This window comes from Chinchilla lanigera, unplaced genomic scaffold, assembly GCF_000276665.1.
Source record: "Chinchilla lanigera isolate Chin_1 unplaced genomic scaffold, ChiLan1.0 scaffold00050, whole genome shotgun sequence".
Lineage (NCBI taxonomy): Eukaryota > Metazoa > Chordata > Mammalia > Rodentia > Chinchillidae > Chinchilla > Chinchilla lanigera.
Window position 1 is genome coordinate 33,577 of NW_004955451.1, and position 14,867 is coordinate 48,443.

The 14,867-nt window shown below is 36.5% G+C and overlaps 1 pseudogene; it reads left to right on the forward strand.

Moving 5' to 3' along the window:
• The window catches only part of LOC102030376, a 14,708-nt pseudogene extending 3,698 nt beyond the window's left edge, over positions 1-11,010 (forward strand).
• The last annotated feature ends 3,857 nt before the right edge of the window (positions 11,011-14,867 follow it).

Here is a 14,867-nt window from a genome sequence, read left to right on the forward strand (position 1 = left end):
ATGAAAAAATACAGATGGCAAATAAATAAATGAGAAAATATTCAACATCACTAGTCATTCGAGAAATGCAAATTAAAACAACTCTGAGATTCCATCTCACCCCAGAACTAATGGCTATCATCAATCAAGAAATATCAACCAATAATTAATGCTGGAGAGGCTGTGGGGAAAAAGGAACACTTCTGCACTCTTGGTGGGAGTGTAGACTGGTGATACCACTGTGGAAATTGGTCTGAAGATTCTCAGTAAACTAGGATTAGAGGTCCCATTCAACCCAGCTATTCCTTTAGTGGGTATTTTTCCACAAGAACCGAAAACTTCATACCACAGCGATATGTACGTGCACCCATGTTTATAGCAGTGCGATGGGTCATAGCTACATCTTGGAAACAACCCAAATGCCCATCAACTGAGGAATGGATAAAAAAAAGATGTGGTATTTTTATATAATGAAGTATTACTCAGCTATAAGGAAAGATAAATTTGAGGCTTTGGTAGTTAAATGGATGCAACTAGAGACCATACTCATAAGTGAAATAAATCAGACAAACATGTGTAAGCATCATATTGCCTCCATAGTATAAGAATCTGAAAGAGTAAGTAAACTCTGAAAGGTACAATAGATATTGTGAAAGGGAAAGAAACTGCTCAAATAGGAAATAACAACTGGGATGAGGGAAAAGAAAAAAAAAAAAGAAAAAAGGCGAAAATATATACACACACACACACAAGATAGCTAAGATAGTTGTACTACTAATATCTACTGGCTTATTGAAAGGAACAGTTACTGTGTAATTGTTTGATCATGCCTATATCTGATTATCTGAGTAACCACTCAAAATAACAGCATGTAATATAACAACCATTATTAATTTCCTATCACCTTCTTTTGAAATTCTGTATTATTTTTATTGTTTTTATATTGTTTGGTTTATGTATTTTTGTTATTTTGTTTTTGTTCTTTTCTCCTTAAAATAAAAAGAAAAACTATATGTGTATACAAGGATAGTCGGGATAAGTGTATTACTGATGTGTATTAGTTTCCTGAAGGGAACAGTTAATGCTTAAATTTTTTTTCTTCACCAATTTTGCATTCTTATATCTGCTTATCAGAACAAGTAATCTGAAGACAACCATATGCAATATAACAAGCCTTGTTGAATTCCTACCATCTTGTTTGATGAAGCACTGAATCATTTTTAATGTTTTTTTATTATTTGTTATTGTCTTTAATTGTTCTATCCATCTTGCATTCTTTCATCTGGTGGTCTGAGCAACTTCACTGAAGAAGGCAATGTGTAATATAAAAACAATTGCTGATTCCTATCATCTTGTATTGAAATCCTATATCATTTTTGTTGTTTTGTTTCTGTCTTCATTGTTGTTTTGTTATTCTTTTTTCTCTTTGAAATAATAAAAACTAAATATGAAGGATGAAAAAATCTCCAGTATGGCTGGTTGTGGTGGTGTGAATGTGAAATCCCAGCACTTGGGAGGCTGAGGCAGGAAGATTGCCATAAATTCAAGCCGAGCCTTGGCTACATAGTGAGTTCAAGGTCAGCTTGAACTATAGGGAGTTGGAGTGACTGCTCCTACCTACCTTGGAGTCTCATGCCTCTGTTACATTTGGCATTCAAGATGTATTAGAAAATACAGAGTAAAACAGAAAACCCTCCAATATTACAGAAATATATTTCTCATAATTTCAAGTGAATTTAAGATATCTTTGGTATGACACAAATTTGTAAATGTAAGTTAATATTCATAGTTGATTTAATGATAGCCATTCTTTCAGGGAGGAGATGGAATCTCAGGGTTGTTTTAATTTGCATTTCTCCAATGACCAATGATATTGAACATTTTTTCATATATTTATTCGCCAGTTGTATTTCTTCATCTGAGAAGTATACATTCATCTCAAATGTCCATTTTTGGATTGGGTCTTTGAATTTTGGAGGTCTTATTTTCTAAATTCTTTATATATTCTAGGTAGTTCTTTGTCTGAGGGCAAGTTGAGTAAAATTTTTCCCAATTCATGGATTTTCTTTTTACTCTGTTGGTGATTTCTTTGATGTGCAAAATCGTTTCATTAAGATGAGATCCCAGTTGTTGATTCTTTGAAGTCTTTCCCATGCAGTTTGGTTTTTGTTCATGAACTCTCTGCCTACCCTGATGTCTTCAAGATTTCCACCTACTTTCTCTTCCAGTAGATTTAGTTTTTCTGTTTTAATATTTAGATCTTTGATCCATTTTGAGCTTAGTTTGGTGCATGGTAACAGATATGGGTCTACTTTGAGTCACTGGCATGTGGAGAGCCAGTTTTTCCAGCACCATCTATTGAAGAGGCTTTCTTTATTCCAGTGAACATATTTGGCCCCTTTGTCAAAAATAAGGTGGCTTAGTGTGTTGGTGTTTCCTGCTGCATCTTCTAACCTGTTCCATTGATCCTCAGGTCTGTTTTTTTTGCTAATACCATGCTGATTTTATCACAGTAGCTTTGTAGTATGATTTCAAGTCAGGGATTGTGATGCCTCCTGCCTTATTTTTCTTGCTCAGGATTGCTTTTTCTATTATAGGTCTCTTCTCCTTCGAAATGTGTTTCAGGAATGTTTTCTCTCGATCTGTGAAGTATCTAATGGTATTTTAATTGGGATTGCATTGTATTTGTACAGCCGTTTTGGAAGTATGGCCATTTTCACATGGTTGGTTCTTCCTATCCATGAGCATGGAATATCTTCTATTTTCTGATATCCTCTTTTATCTCTTTTTACAGAATCCTCTAATTTTCACTGTATAGATCTTTTACTTCTTTTGTTAGATTGATTCCTAAGTAGTTCAGTTTTTTAGATGCTATTATGAAAGGTGCGGTTTCACTAATTTCTCCCTCAGTCCCTTTGTTGTTTGTGTACAGGAATGCTATTGATTTTTGAGTGTTGACTTTGTATCCAGCTATGCTATTGAATTTGGTTATTAAATCTATAAGCCTTTTGGTGGACTTTTGGGGTCTTCTCTGTACTGTATCATGTGCTCTGCAAATCATGATAATTTCACTTCTAGCTTTCCTACTCTTATTCCTTTTATTTCTCTCTCTTTTCTGATTGCTCTGGCTAATACTTCCAGAACTAGAATGAATAGGAGTGGTGACAGTCGACATCCTTGTCTTGTTCCTGATTTTAAAATGAAAACTTTCAATATTTGTCCATTTAGTATGATGTTAACCATTGGTTGCTATTATAGGCCTCTTCTCCTTCCAAATGAACTTCAGGAACATTTTCTCTAGATCTGTGAAGTATACTAATGATATTTTATCATTAGTTGTGGCTTTCATCAACTGAGGTAAAGACCATCTATTCTTATTTTCTGTAGGTTTTTTACAATGAATGTGTGTTGGAGTTTATCAAAAGGTTTTTCTGCATCAATTAAGATGATCATGTGATTTTTGTCTTTGGCTGTATTGATGCAGTGTATTATGTTAACTGATTTGTGTATATTGAATCATCCCTGCATTCCTGGCATGAATCCCACTTGGTCATGGTGTGTACCCTTCTTGATGATTTGTTGCATTCTGTTTATTTATATTTTATTGAGAATTTTTGCATCTATATTCATCAGAGAGGTTGTCCTGCAGTTCACTTTTTTGGTTGGGTCTGTCTTTGGTTTTGGTATCATGGTAATACATGCCTCCAGGACGAAGTTGAAAAGAATTCCTTCCCTTTCAATTTCATTAAAGAGTTTGAGAAGAATTGGCCTTAGATCCTCTCTACATTTCATGAGGAATTCAGTGGTGAATCCATCGGGATCTGGGCTTTTCTTCATTGAAAAGTTTTTTTTATTATTATTACATTTTCAGTTCCACTAGCTGATATTAAGTTATTGAGGATTTTTCCATCTTCTTCATTCAGCTGTGGTAATTCACCTAAGAATTTGTCCATTTCCTCTATGTTTTCTGTCCTATGACTAAGATTTTCAAAGTAGATATTGATGATCTTCTGAATTTCCACAGTATCTGTACTGATTTTATCCCTTTCATTCTTTATTGCATGAATTTCAGTTTTTTCTTTCCTTTTTGTGATAAGGTCACCTAGGGTTGATCAATTTTATTGATTCTCTCAAAAACCAACTCTTTGAATCATTAATTCTTTGTATTGTTTTCTTTGTCTCCATTGGATTAATTTCTGCTCTCAGCTTTTTAATTTCCTGCCGTCTTTGGGCTTTGGGCTTGACTTGCTCTTCTTTTTCTAGAAGCTTGAGATGCAGCACAAGATTGTTTATTTGTACTTGTTCCGTTTTCCTGATGTGGGAATTCACCACTATAAATTTCCCTCATGAAGACTGCTTTCATTGCATCTTACAAGTTCCTGTGTCTACATTTTCGTTTGAATGTAAATAGTGTTTAATTTCTTCTTGAATTTTATCTACAGCCCATTGGTTGTTCAGGAGGGTGTTGTTTAATTTCCATATGTTTATGAAGTATTGGTGGTTTCTATTGTTTTTAATTTCCAATTTCATTGCATAATGGTCTGATAGTATGCATGGGATAATTTCAATTCCTTTACATTTACTGAAGCACGTTCTATCTGCTAGCATATGGTGTATTTTTTAGAGAATGTCCCATGTGCAGCTGAGAAGACTATATATTCTGATGTTGTTGGATGGAACACTCCACTGGAGTCTCCTAAGTCCATTTGTTCACAGGTTTGGTTTAGTTCTGTTATTTCTTTGCTGATTTTGTGCCTAGTTGTTGTATCTCTTTCTGACAATAGGGTGTTGAAGTCACCTGTTAAGACTGTGTTACTGCTCATTTCATTTTTCATGTCTGCTAAAATTTGTCTTATATACTTGTGTGCTGCTCTAACTGGTGCATAGATGTTTATGATTGTTGTCTCTTGAAGTTCCCCCTCACAAGTATGTAGTGACCTTCTTTATCTCTTTTGATTGTTCTTGGTTTGAAGTTCACATTGTCTGCAAAGAGAATAGCTACACCTAGTTTTCTCTGGGTTCTTGTCACGTGGAGGTTTGTTTTCCATCCTTTGGTTAAGGGTCTATGAATTTTCTTTTGAGTTAAATGTGTTTCTTATATACAGCATGTTGTTGGATTTTGTTTCTTGATCCACTCTGCCAGTCTGCTTCTTCTGATTGGTGAGACCATTTACACTGATGGTTATAACTGATATGTATTGGCTTATCTTTGTCATGTTATTTTCCTGATGGTAGTTCCTCCTTATTCTCTCTGTTTAATTGCTTGCTGTGCTTGGTGATTCCTTTCTGTTGTTGTTCTTGAAGTTTTGGTCATTTTTATCTCTTTCCAGAATACCTTTTAGTACTCTTTGGAGGGGTGGGTTGGCACTCATGAATTTCTTCTGTTGTTCTTTCTCATGGAAATATTTTATATCCCCATTTATTTCAAACAATACTTCTGCAGGATACATCAATCTAGGTTGTAAGTTGTTTTCTGTCGGGGTGTAAAATACTTCACTCCAAGCTCTTCTTGACTTGGTGGTTTGTGTTGAGAAATCTGCCATGATTCTGATGGGCTTTCCTTTATAGGTGATCTGTTTTTTTCTTCTCTAACACCTTTTAATATTCTGTTCTCAAAGATATGGAACACGTTATGAATTCGCATGTCATCCTTGCACAGGGGCCGTGCTAATCATCTCTGTATTGTTCCAATTTTAGTGTATGAGCTGCCGAAGTGAGCACTTGAATGTTCTTTTAACAAGGAATTAAATACAAGAAATTAAAAAGAAATAATAAATATTTGAGATTATGGATAACCCTCATACCCCAAGTTAATGAATACATAACATATAAACATACCAAAATATCCCACTGTATCCCCCAAATTATCACTCAATTATCTGTCAATAATAAAAACCTTACAACAAACAAATTAATCAATGGTGAAATGGTACTAAGAAGAGGAAAACATAGGGGGTTATTAGCACTTCGTTTATCATTGAACAAAGGATAAACATCATAAATTAAGTGTTAAACACCATAAATTTATAAGGATTGAAAATGAAGAAGCTGAAAGTTTCATCATTTACATAAAATTGAGAGCTATGATTATATATTCTCAAAGAATACTTTTTGCATTGTTATTCCTGTGATTTAAATTTCTGAATATGAGTGCAAAGCAAGGACTCTCTGGAGAACCATTAGCTAGATTATATTTCTACTTACTGTGCTTCTTACAGACTATCAATTTAGGAGATAATAGGAAACTGGCTTGGTGGTGGACTCACATTAACCTTGATGTTTAGTTCACTCAATGATTAAAGAGAATTTTTTTTTAATTTTAAAACTAATGAACAAAAACTTATTAACAAACAGACATCCATTTACAAAATAGCACAAAACAGTACAAGCAATACTGAATTACAGACAAGGTGACAGGAAATTAACAATGGTTCTTGTACTACATATTGATATCTTCAAAGTGGTTACTCAGGAAAACTAATATAGATATGCAAGATTGATCAAATAATTACTCATTAACTCTTCCTTTCAATAAAGTGATAGAAGTCAGTAGTACAACTATGTTATCCTGTATGTACATAATTTTCCCCTTCTTTTCTAGGAAAGAGAAATTGATAATCATTTGTTTTATATGCTTTATTTCATTGTTTGATGTTTGCTGTAAGTACTTTAAGTAATGAGTGTTGCTTCTTTAAATCAAGATATATTTAATAATTGTAATCTTAGAAATAACATCTGTTAAGGCTTTCTAGAATTTGTCCACCACAAGCAATATCGCTATTCAACAAATGTTAATGAGTAAATGTTACAATAGAGCTGTTCTACTGCTCTATCTCATACCAATGTCATTTCAGGGGAGATTTCAAATCAGAGCTGACTATTACAATACATATATGTAAATAACAAAAATGTACACAGACTCCCATATCCTGTGATGAACATAAAAACTTCATCTTATACAATATTTTTCACATTTCTGATATATTATTCTCATAAGTCAAATTGAGAAACTAAGATCAGGAGTCTAACAATTTACCCTTCTGACTTAGTATTTAATTATGTAATATCCGAACACAGAGCAAAAAAAGTTTCATTTACTACTAAAATTACTGTGGACTTGCCTGATTTCAATTTTAAATCCATACTATAAATGTGCATTGTGCATAGGATGTATTTGTTTTGAAAATGCTAATTTTCTTAATGTCTAGAGGCGTTTTTTTCTACGGATCACATAAAGTTCTGTCTGTTTTAGGCACACAGCATGTCTGTCAGGTAGACAAGGTAGTTTTTCTCAAATGTGGAAGTCATTTCCAACACACAAGAACATCAAATTCTTTTTGACTTCATGATGTAACTTCATGTTATAAAATACAATTTTTCAATAACACCATATGCATATATTTATATTTATTTGTCTCAAGGCCTCAGTGTGTGTGTGTGTGTGTGAGTGTATGTGTGTGCCTGTTTCTTTTCCCAGTCAATACAATGTAACATTGCCAAGACAAACAGAAACACTAAAATCTCACCAAGGATTTGGAGGCAGATTTATGGGCACTGACAAGGAAACAATCCTTATTAAAAAAATGAAGGCTTAGGAAGGGAGGTTTTTATGGGGTTTGCAAACAAGAGGCAGAGTACTTGTCTGTCTTTGATTGGTTCTTCCAATATGCATCATAGTGACCAGCTGTACATCACAGTGACCAGCCATTTCTAAAAAGCAGAAGTAACAGGCACTGTAACAGGAACTGAAGTAAAGTGGAGACTACCTGGGAAATGATCAGAAACTATCCTTTCTCACTATTATAGCCTGTGAGGTTTTAACTAACCACTAATCTTTTTGGAAGCTACTTGGAGAAATATTTTTAAAATATTTTCACTAGTACTTTAGTATACAATTTTCTCCATACCAACAAGTTAGTCTTTCAACATCTGAAAACTAATATAATGATCTAGGGTGAAACGTCATCCTCATTTTAGAATGAACAAGTTGAGTAAAGGTTTTAATAAGTAAGTTTTGAATAAAACATCGGATAGCAACTGTAGGGGAGGGGGAGAAGCAGGGTCCAGAGGGCTTCGTGCTTGCCTGCCCTGTACATCCAGGTGCAGCTGCCACCCACTGCAGGTGATGCCTCCACCTCCTGTCCTGCATAAAGGTGACAGGGTTGCTCCCAAGTGTCTTTGCTGTGATGCATCCTTCACCATGGTGTTCCTGCCCTGGAACCAGCAAGAACTGAATTCCCCTGAAACTGTACTGCATTGCTATTCCTAACAGGCTTCTGGATCCCAAGATGCAGAAGTGAAGTCTGGCATTGCCACTGATGTCCTGGCCTCTGGCATCCACACAAAGCTAAATATTGACCCTGGTGGAAGTTTCTTCACTTAATGACATTCAGCCAGCTTCCAGGATCCTGAAACCATGGTGGGATGTTTGTGGATTACCTGCCTATTGCTATGTTGATGGTAGCCATCTTTGCAGAAGCATGCAATTTAGCAAAGATCAAGTGGTCTGCTTGCCAGAGTCACCATCTCCTGTAAGTTCCAAGGCACACAGGGCCTCTAGGAAATGCTAATACTACTGCCACCATCCCCGAAATGGAAGCAACCACCATCAAAGACCAAAATGAGCAGATACCAAACGACACTTTCTTTAGGATATCTGCTGTGACTCATAACATACCTCTCAGAACCACTTATCCTTATGCAGATTTCACAGTTTCCAATCAGGAGACAAAGAGAAGAGGGATCCAGAAGGTTGAAAAACAAACTGGACTCTCAGGAATATATATTTATTAATGAGATGTGTTACCCTCTGGACCTTTGATGCTATTCTAAATACTATCCATACCTTGGTCTTACTATTATTATTCTCATAGTCAGTACTAACTTTTGGTTCAAGTATCCCAAAATATGCTCAGAGCTATAGCATTTTTGTAGCGGGACTGGGAAACTGCTCTGAATCTCCTTGCAAGTGCTCTGAACCTGCAGCACTTGCATATGCTTGGACGACTAAAGCATTGTCTGAGACAGCATGTGAAGACTCAGAGAAAAACAAGCAGAGAATAACAAGTGCTCAGACTCTACCAAAGCATGGGTCCACTAGCGGCGATGAGGACAGCTCCAGTGCCAGTACCTCAGTGGTCAACAAAACTGGCTTCACTTTCTCAGCTGAGGAGACTGTGATCAAAGGTGCCAGCAGAGCAAAAAAAAAAAAGGAGGGGTGTGAGAATGTGCTAAAACCCTATTTGAGAAAGTGAAGAAGTTCTGTGCCATGTAGAAGACATTGACTTGATTTACAAACACTCTGTGGTCCAAATAGCTATCAAACCAGCCAAATTCATTTTTGTTCTCTGCTTTGCTGATAAGTTTATCAGTGCAATCAACTTTGAACATGTTTGCTAGCCAAAAGCTGTAACCTTGACTGTGAGGTATATGAGCACACCCACAACATGATTTACATGCTGTAAAACTTCTCATCGGTTGTATGTGCATTATTTGTGTTTATGATTTTATCAGCCTCTACAGTATCTTCTGGTTATTCAGGATACATTCAAAGGAATATTCTTTTGAACATCAAGGAAGAGAGCAGTTTTAGTGATAGTACAAGTGTCAACATGATCTTGCATTTCTTCTATACAGTATTACCAGCTACATTCCAAGTGTTCAACGTGTTCTCATCAGAAGTCAGAGGGGCTGGGGATTTAGCTCAGCAGCACAGTGCCTGCCCGGCAAGCACAAGGTAGTGAGTTCGATCCCTGGTAGAGGAAGAAAAACAAAACAAAACAAAAAAAGTCAGTGAAACAAACAGGGAAATTAGTTTGAATCCTGGGTGGACATTTGAAAAGCTCAGGTAGCATGTGTCACGCAATGCCCAGGACGCGTAGGAGTTGCACTTGTTCATGTTGTCCGGAGAGCCCCATTCTGTCTTTGACCTCATGGACCTGAATGTATTAAAACCAGAAGCTAAAATTCCAGCTAAGATTTTTCAAATGACTACCCTCCAAGAGCTTCGCCAATGCCCCTGCCCTGCAAAAGTTGAACAGACTGCTTTTAGCTATCTGATCATTTGAGATGCCTTCATGTGAAGTTTACTTATGTGGCAGAAATTTCTGCCTGTGTATATTTGCTAAAAACTCCTGGAGAGTTGTACTTGATAGGCAATTTGAACTTGAAAAACAGTGAGATGAGAGAACTTGAATCCCTCCAAGAGCTGTGGTACCTTACACCTCCACATGAGGAGCAATTTGACTAAAATCCCCTCCAATATTAAGGATGTAGCTACACATCTTATGAAGTTAGTTACTCATAATAATGGTACTTGACTCTTGGGACTGAATAACCTCAAGAAAATGATGAATGTTGCTTGGGCTGGAACTCCAGAACTGTGAACTACAGAGAATTTCACATGTTATTTTTAGCCTCTCTAGGTTACAGGAACCAGATTTAGAGTCAAACAGCACACACACAATCAAGGACATCCTGAGGCCCCAGCATTTAAAATGACTGATTTGTTTAAAATTATGGCATAATAAAATTGTTACCACTCTTCCCTCCATTATCCATGTCAAAAACATGGAGTCGTTTTATTTCTCCAATAAGCAGGCTACAATTCTTTACCAGTGGCAATATTTAGTTTACAGAAACTCAGTTACCTAAATAAAAGCTACAATTACATTTCAATGATTCCAACAGAAGTAGGAGTGCTTCAGAACCTGCAGCACTTTCATATCCCTGGGAACAAAGTGGATATTCTGCCAAAACAATTCCTGGAATGTGTGAAGCTGAGGACTTTAAACCTAAGGCAAAACTGCATCATACTCTTCTGAGGAAAAACTGGTCAACTCTCCCAGTTCAGTCACCTGAGGCTGAAGGACAACTGCCAGCACCACTTGCCAGCCAAGCTAGGCCCATGTCCAGTGTTGAAGAAAGCAGGCTTGCTGTGGAAGATCACCTTTTTGACATTCTGCCACAGGAATTCAAGCATTGAATCAAGACAGAAATGTTGCTTTGCAAATGGGATTTAAACTGAGATAATATGTGCACATTTGTGTTAAGGAACACCTTTCTGGATTGCAAATGCTCATGTGTAAGTTTATGCAAGATAATGCATTTTAGGAGTAGCTACATCTTATAAAATAAAACACAGGATGCAGAGAAGGCTGATAGAAGACATAAATGAATATTCAATATTTGTGGTGTTTTTAAGTCAATTCATGCCCAAGACTTTATTCTTTTCTTCCTTTCTATATGTATATATTTTCCTTGAGGAAAGGGAAAGAAAACAATTATAACATTAATTCTTTTAAAACTGTTTGTCACTTGAATGCTACTGTGATTCAATGTTTACAAAGGCTTGTCTGCCAAAATTAATGGTTAAATTGACTTTTTTCCAAATATAAAAAATTCATTCTTTCTTAGAATTGGAAATTTGGGGATTTAGCGTGTAGTGGTTAAGGGATTATTTTTAATAGAAAATATTACAGCTTGAATCTTTAAAGAGATTTGCAAATCTATATGACTAATGAATTCTTTCTATTTTCCAGCTCTCTATCTACAAATACTTACTGAGCACCCTTCTTTACTTACTTGAGTATTACTTTTGATTCAGCAAGCATAAAGCAGAAACTAGAAGTCCTGAAGAGCTGAAGATCTGTTTTTTCTTCTTTAGTATAGGGAAAGTAAAACCCTCTATGTGAAAAGGATGAGATATAAAATTAAAAGTTTCCTTGGTCAGTGAAGCTTCTTATTAGGGTATTAGAGGACTATATCTTTGCTAACCCCTGGGCAACATATGATATCAGAAAGTCAGAACAGTGGAAATATCTGAATAGGAGAAGCATGAGCTGAATGGGTAAAGGTGATCTTCAGTAAAAATATAGTTATTTCTTTCTTCAATAGTGAAGGTGTTGTGGGTAAAGAAAGATGTTTGAAAGCGATAGAAAATGCAGGAAATCTACAGGCCATCAATCCGCAGTTGCTTAAACCCAAGCCTTCGTTCAATTGAGTTCAAAACAATATATTTGGGGGGTTCATTTTATAAACAAATATGACAATTTTCCCTAATATTTGCTGAAATCTAGGGAAAATATGCAATATCTTTTCAAACTGCTTCTCTTCCCTGACATATAATTATGTTAATGGTTTCAGAAATACCGCAGTGAAGAAGAATGCAAACTTTCAATGGGTCAAGGATTATCTCCCATATAATAATAAAGTAACATGCAAGTGAATCTCTGGGGAATCATAAAGGAAAATTGAGCCTTACAATTTATTCTTGTCACCAATGGAAATTAATTTAGAGACCAGATTTCCAGATGATGCTTATTCTTAACCTAGAGATTAGTTATAGGACAGATATAAGGTGTGATAGAAAATACAGGGAATATTTAAATTTTTAAAAATTTTATTACAGGAAAAGACACACTGTCATAAATCCCCTTCCAAATACCATTGTTTCAAATGTACTTATCCCACAGTTCTTGCCAGTTTCTGAAGCACTTCTGGAAGTCTTCCTTCATGAGTATCTTTGTTGCACTCTTGTGGCTGCCTTGATGTTCTGAATCAGTTTAAAATGTTTACCTTTCATGGTCATTTTGACATGGGGAAAGAGCCGGAAGTTGCACAGTATCAGAGCCAGTAATTAAGGGAGATAGGGACTCACCATAATGGTTTTTGGAGGCTACCTTTCCTTGGATGGCATTTAGCAGCACTATATCCACAATATTTTTCTATTTTTATATCTAATAGAGACACACACACACACACACAAAAACCCTCCCAGAACTATTTCAGAAAGTGGCAAAAAGAATGAGATAAGTGTGTTTCAAGTAAGAATGAGTATTTTGAGGAAGACTAATGGTAATCTGCCTTTCACTTAATAATTTTTAAAATTTTAAATCTTTACCACATATTTCAATGATCCTTCATAGACCAGTTTAGGCAAAATTCTCATTCTGGCCCAAATCAGGTTGCCATGCTATGATTTTATCACTTAATTATTCTGTATTTTTGACTTGGAATCCAAAAGTGTTTATATTTTTAGGTGATTTTTAATTTGTTATAGGATATTATTCCAATGATAGGCTCAAATCTCTATTTCTTGATTTATATGACTTAGTTAAATCAATAGGTCATTTCTGGTCCCCTCCTTAACAAGAACAAAAATATATAATAAAAAGAATTAAGATACATACTCATATAACTACATGGCAGGTAGCCACTTCTAGTCATTCTGTCTATTGTTTTATACATTGCCCCAGATATCTAAGCAGATCAATTCGATTCATTGAGCCAACAGATAATCCCTCCCCACAACCAAAAGTTCTGTCCAAGGTTCTGAAAATAAAAAAGTTAGGCTTTCCTCAAAGATAAGAGCCATGATTTCCAGGGAGATGGCAGAGTGCTGAGGAGCAGAGAAAAAGCATCTCCAAGATCTGGTGTCCAAACACTGGAACATAGCACAATGAGGCAGAGAAGAAGGATGAAACTGGCTTCCTGGGACCTGGCAGGGTTCTGAAGTGAGAACTGAAGCCCCCAGGGAGAGTAAAGAGAGAAACTTCAATGAAAAAGAAGGAAGAGGCAGGCAACACTTTCTCCCTGAGCCCAGACTCACTGCATGGGAGTGCAAGTTTGAATCTGCAGATGCACAGAGACCGGCTGGCAACCCCAGAGGCCTCTATGGAGAAGCACACCAGCAGAGCGGAGGAGTGCTTGCAGTAAACTTCAGTGGATGCAGTGGACTTTGGTGGCTTTGAGTTGTCCCACTAGGACTTCCTGTAAAAGAGTGAGATTAGCGGGGTCCACTCTGGAGAGAGGCCAGTTAAATTTGGGACTCAGAGTGGGTGCTAGCTCCACCTAGTGGCTCACAGCAGAATTCAAGGCCATAGCAAGCAAGGAGACTACAGCAGGCTGGGCAGGTCTGATTACAGCCTCTCAGGCTGAGGCCAGCCTGAACTTCAGGAAAAGAGGGATGCAGCCTCACTGGGATCATCCTCTGCCCTGCCATGGAGCTGCTACTGGCATGCTGCACTTGATCTACGTGTATGGATCTGGACTTTGTCTGCCCATATTGTCCACCAGTGGCAGCAGAGACACACCTTAAAGTGGACATTTTTTCTTCCTCTTTTTTCTTTATTTTCTTTCTCTCTATTATTTTTTCTTCATTGTTCTTTTTTTATGAATGTGAACATGGTTTCTTGTTTTGTTGTTGTTCTGTTCTTGTTTTCATTTCTTTCTTCTCTCTCTCCCTCCCATCCTCTGCACTAGGTTCCCAAAGTTTGCATGATCCTCCTTAGTTCTCCAGCCTTGTTTCTCATTTCTTCCTTTCCTTCTATTTCCATATTTTCCCCCACCACAACCCCTTGTAAATTTTCTAACCTGAGTGTAAAAGTGCCATATTGTGGTCTTCTTTACTGCATACAATTTTCTACCTCATTTGAGAATTTGTTATATAACCACAAATCTAGTTCATATGGTTAAAGGTGGAAAATTAATAAGCACTTCATTGTGTCAATTTCTAGGCTGTGTTGGATGCTATTGTTTTTGCTGGTTGTGTTACTTGAGCCAAAATGAGATTATTTTTCTAATCAGTTGTTCTTTCTGGTATACCAAGACTGAGATTACCTAAGGGTCATAAAAAATCCTATAGGCTAGTGCCAAAGAACCATGGGCTGGGCCAAGTAGGCAGCAAGTACCCATCCTCAATAAATTGAAGGGGTAGAGTCTTGCAGCAAAACCCAAAACCCAGGTACACCCGGAAGACACCTCTACAAAGGAGTCATTTCCTAAGAGTTCTAAACAATAGCAATAAAGCTACTCACCATAGACTCTCTATAAGCATCAACCCAGGAATTAAACTGAAAAAGATACAAAAGAAGGAGACATTTAAACAA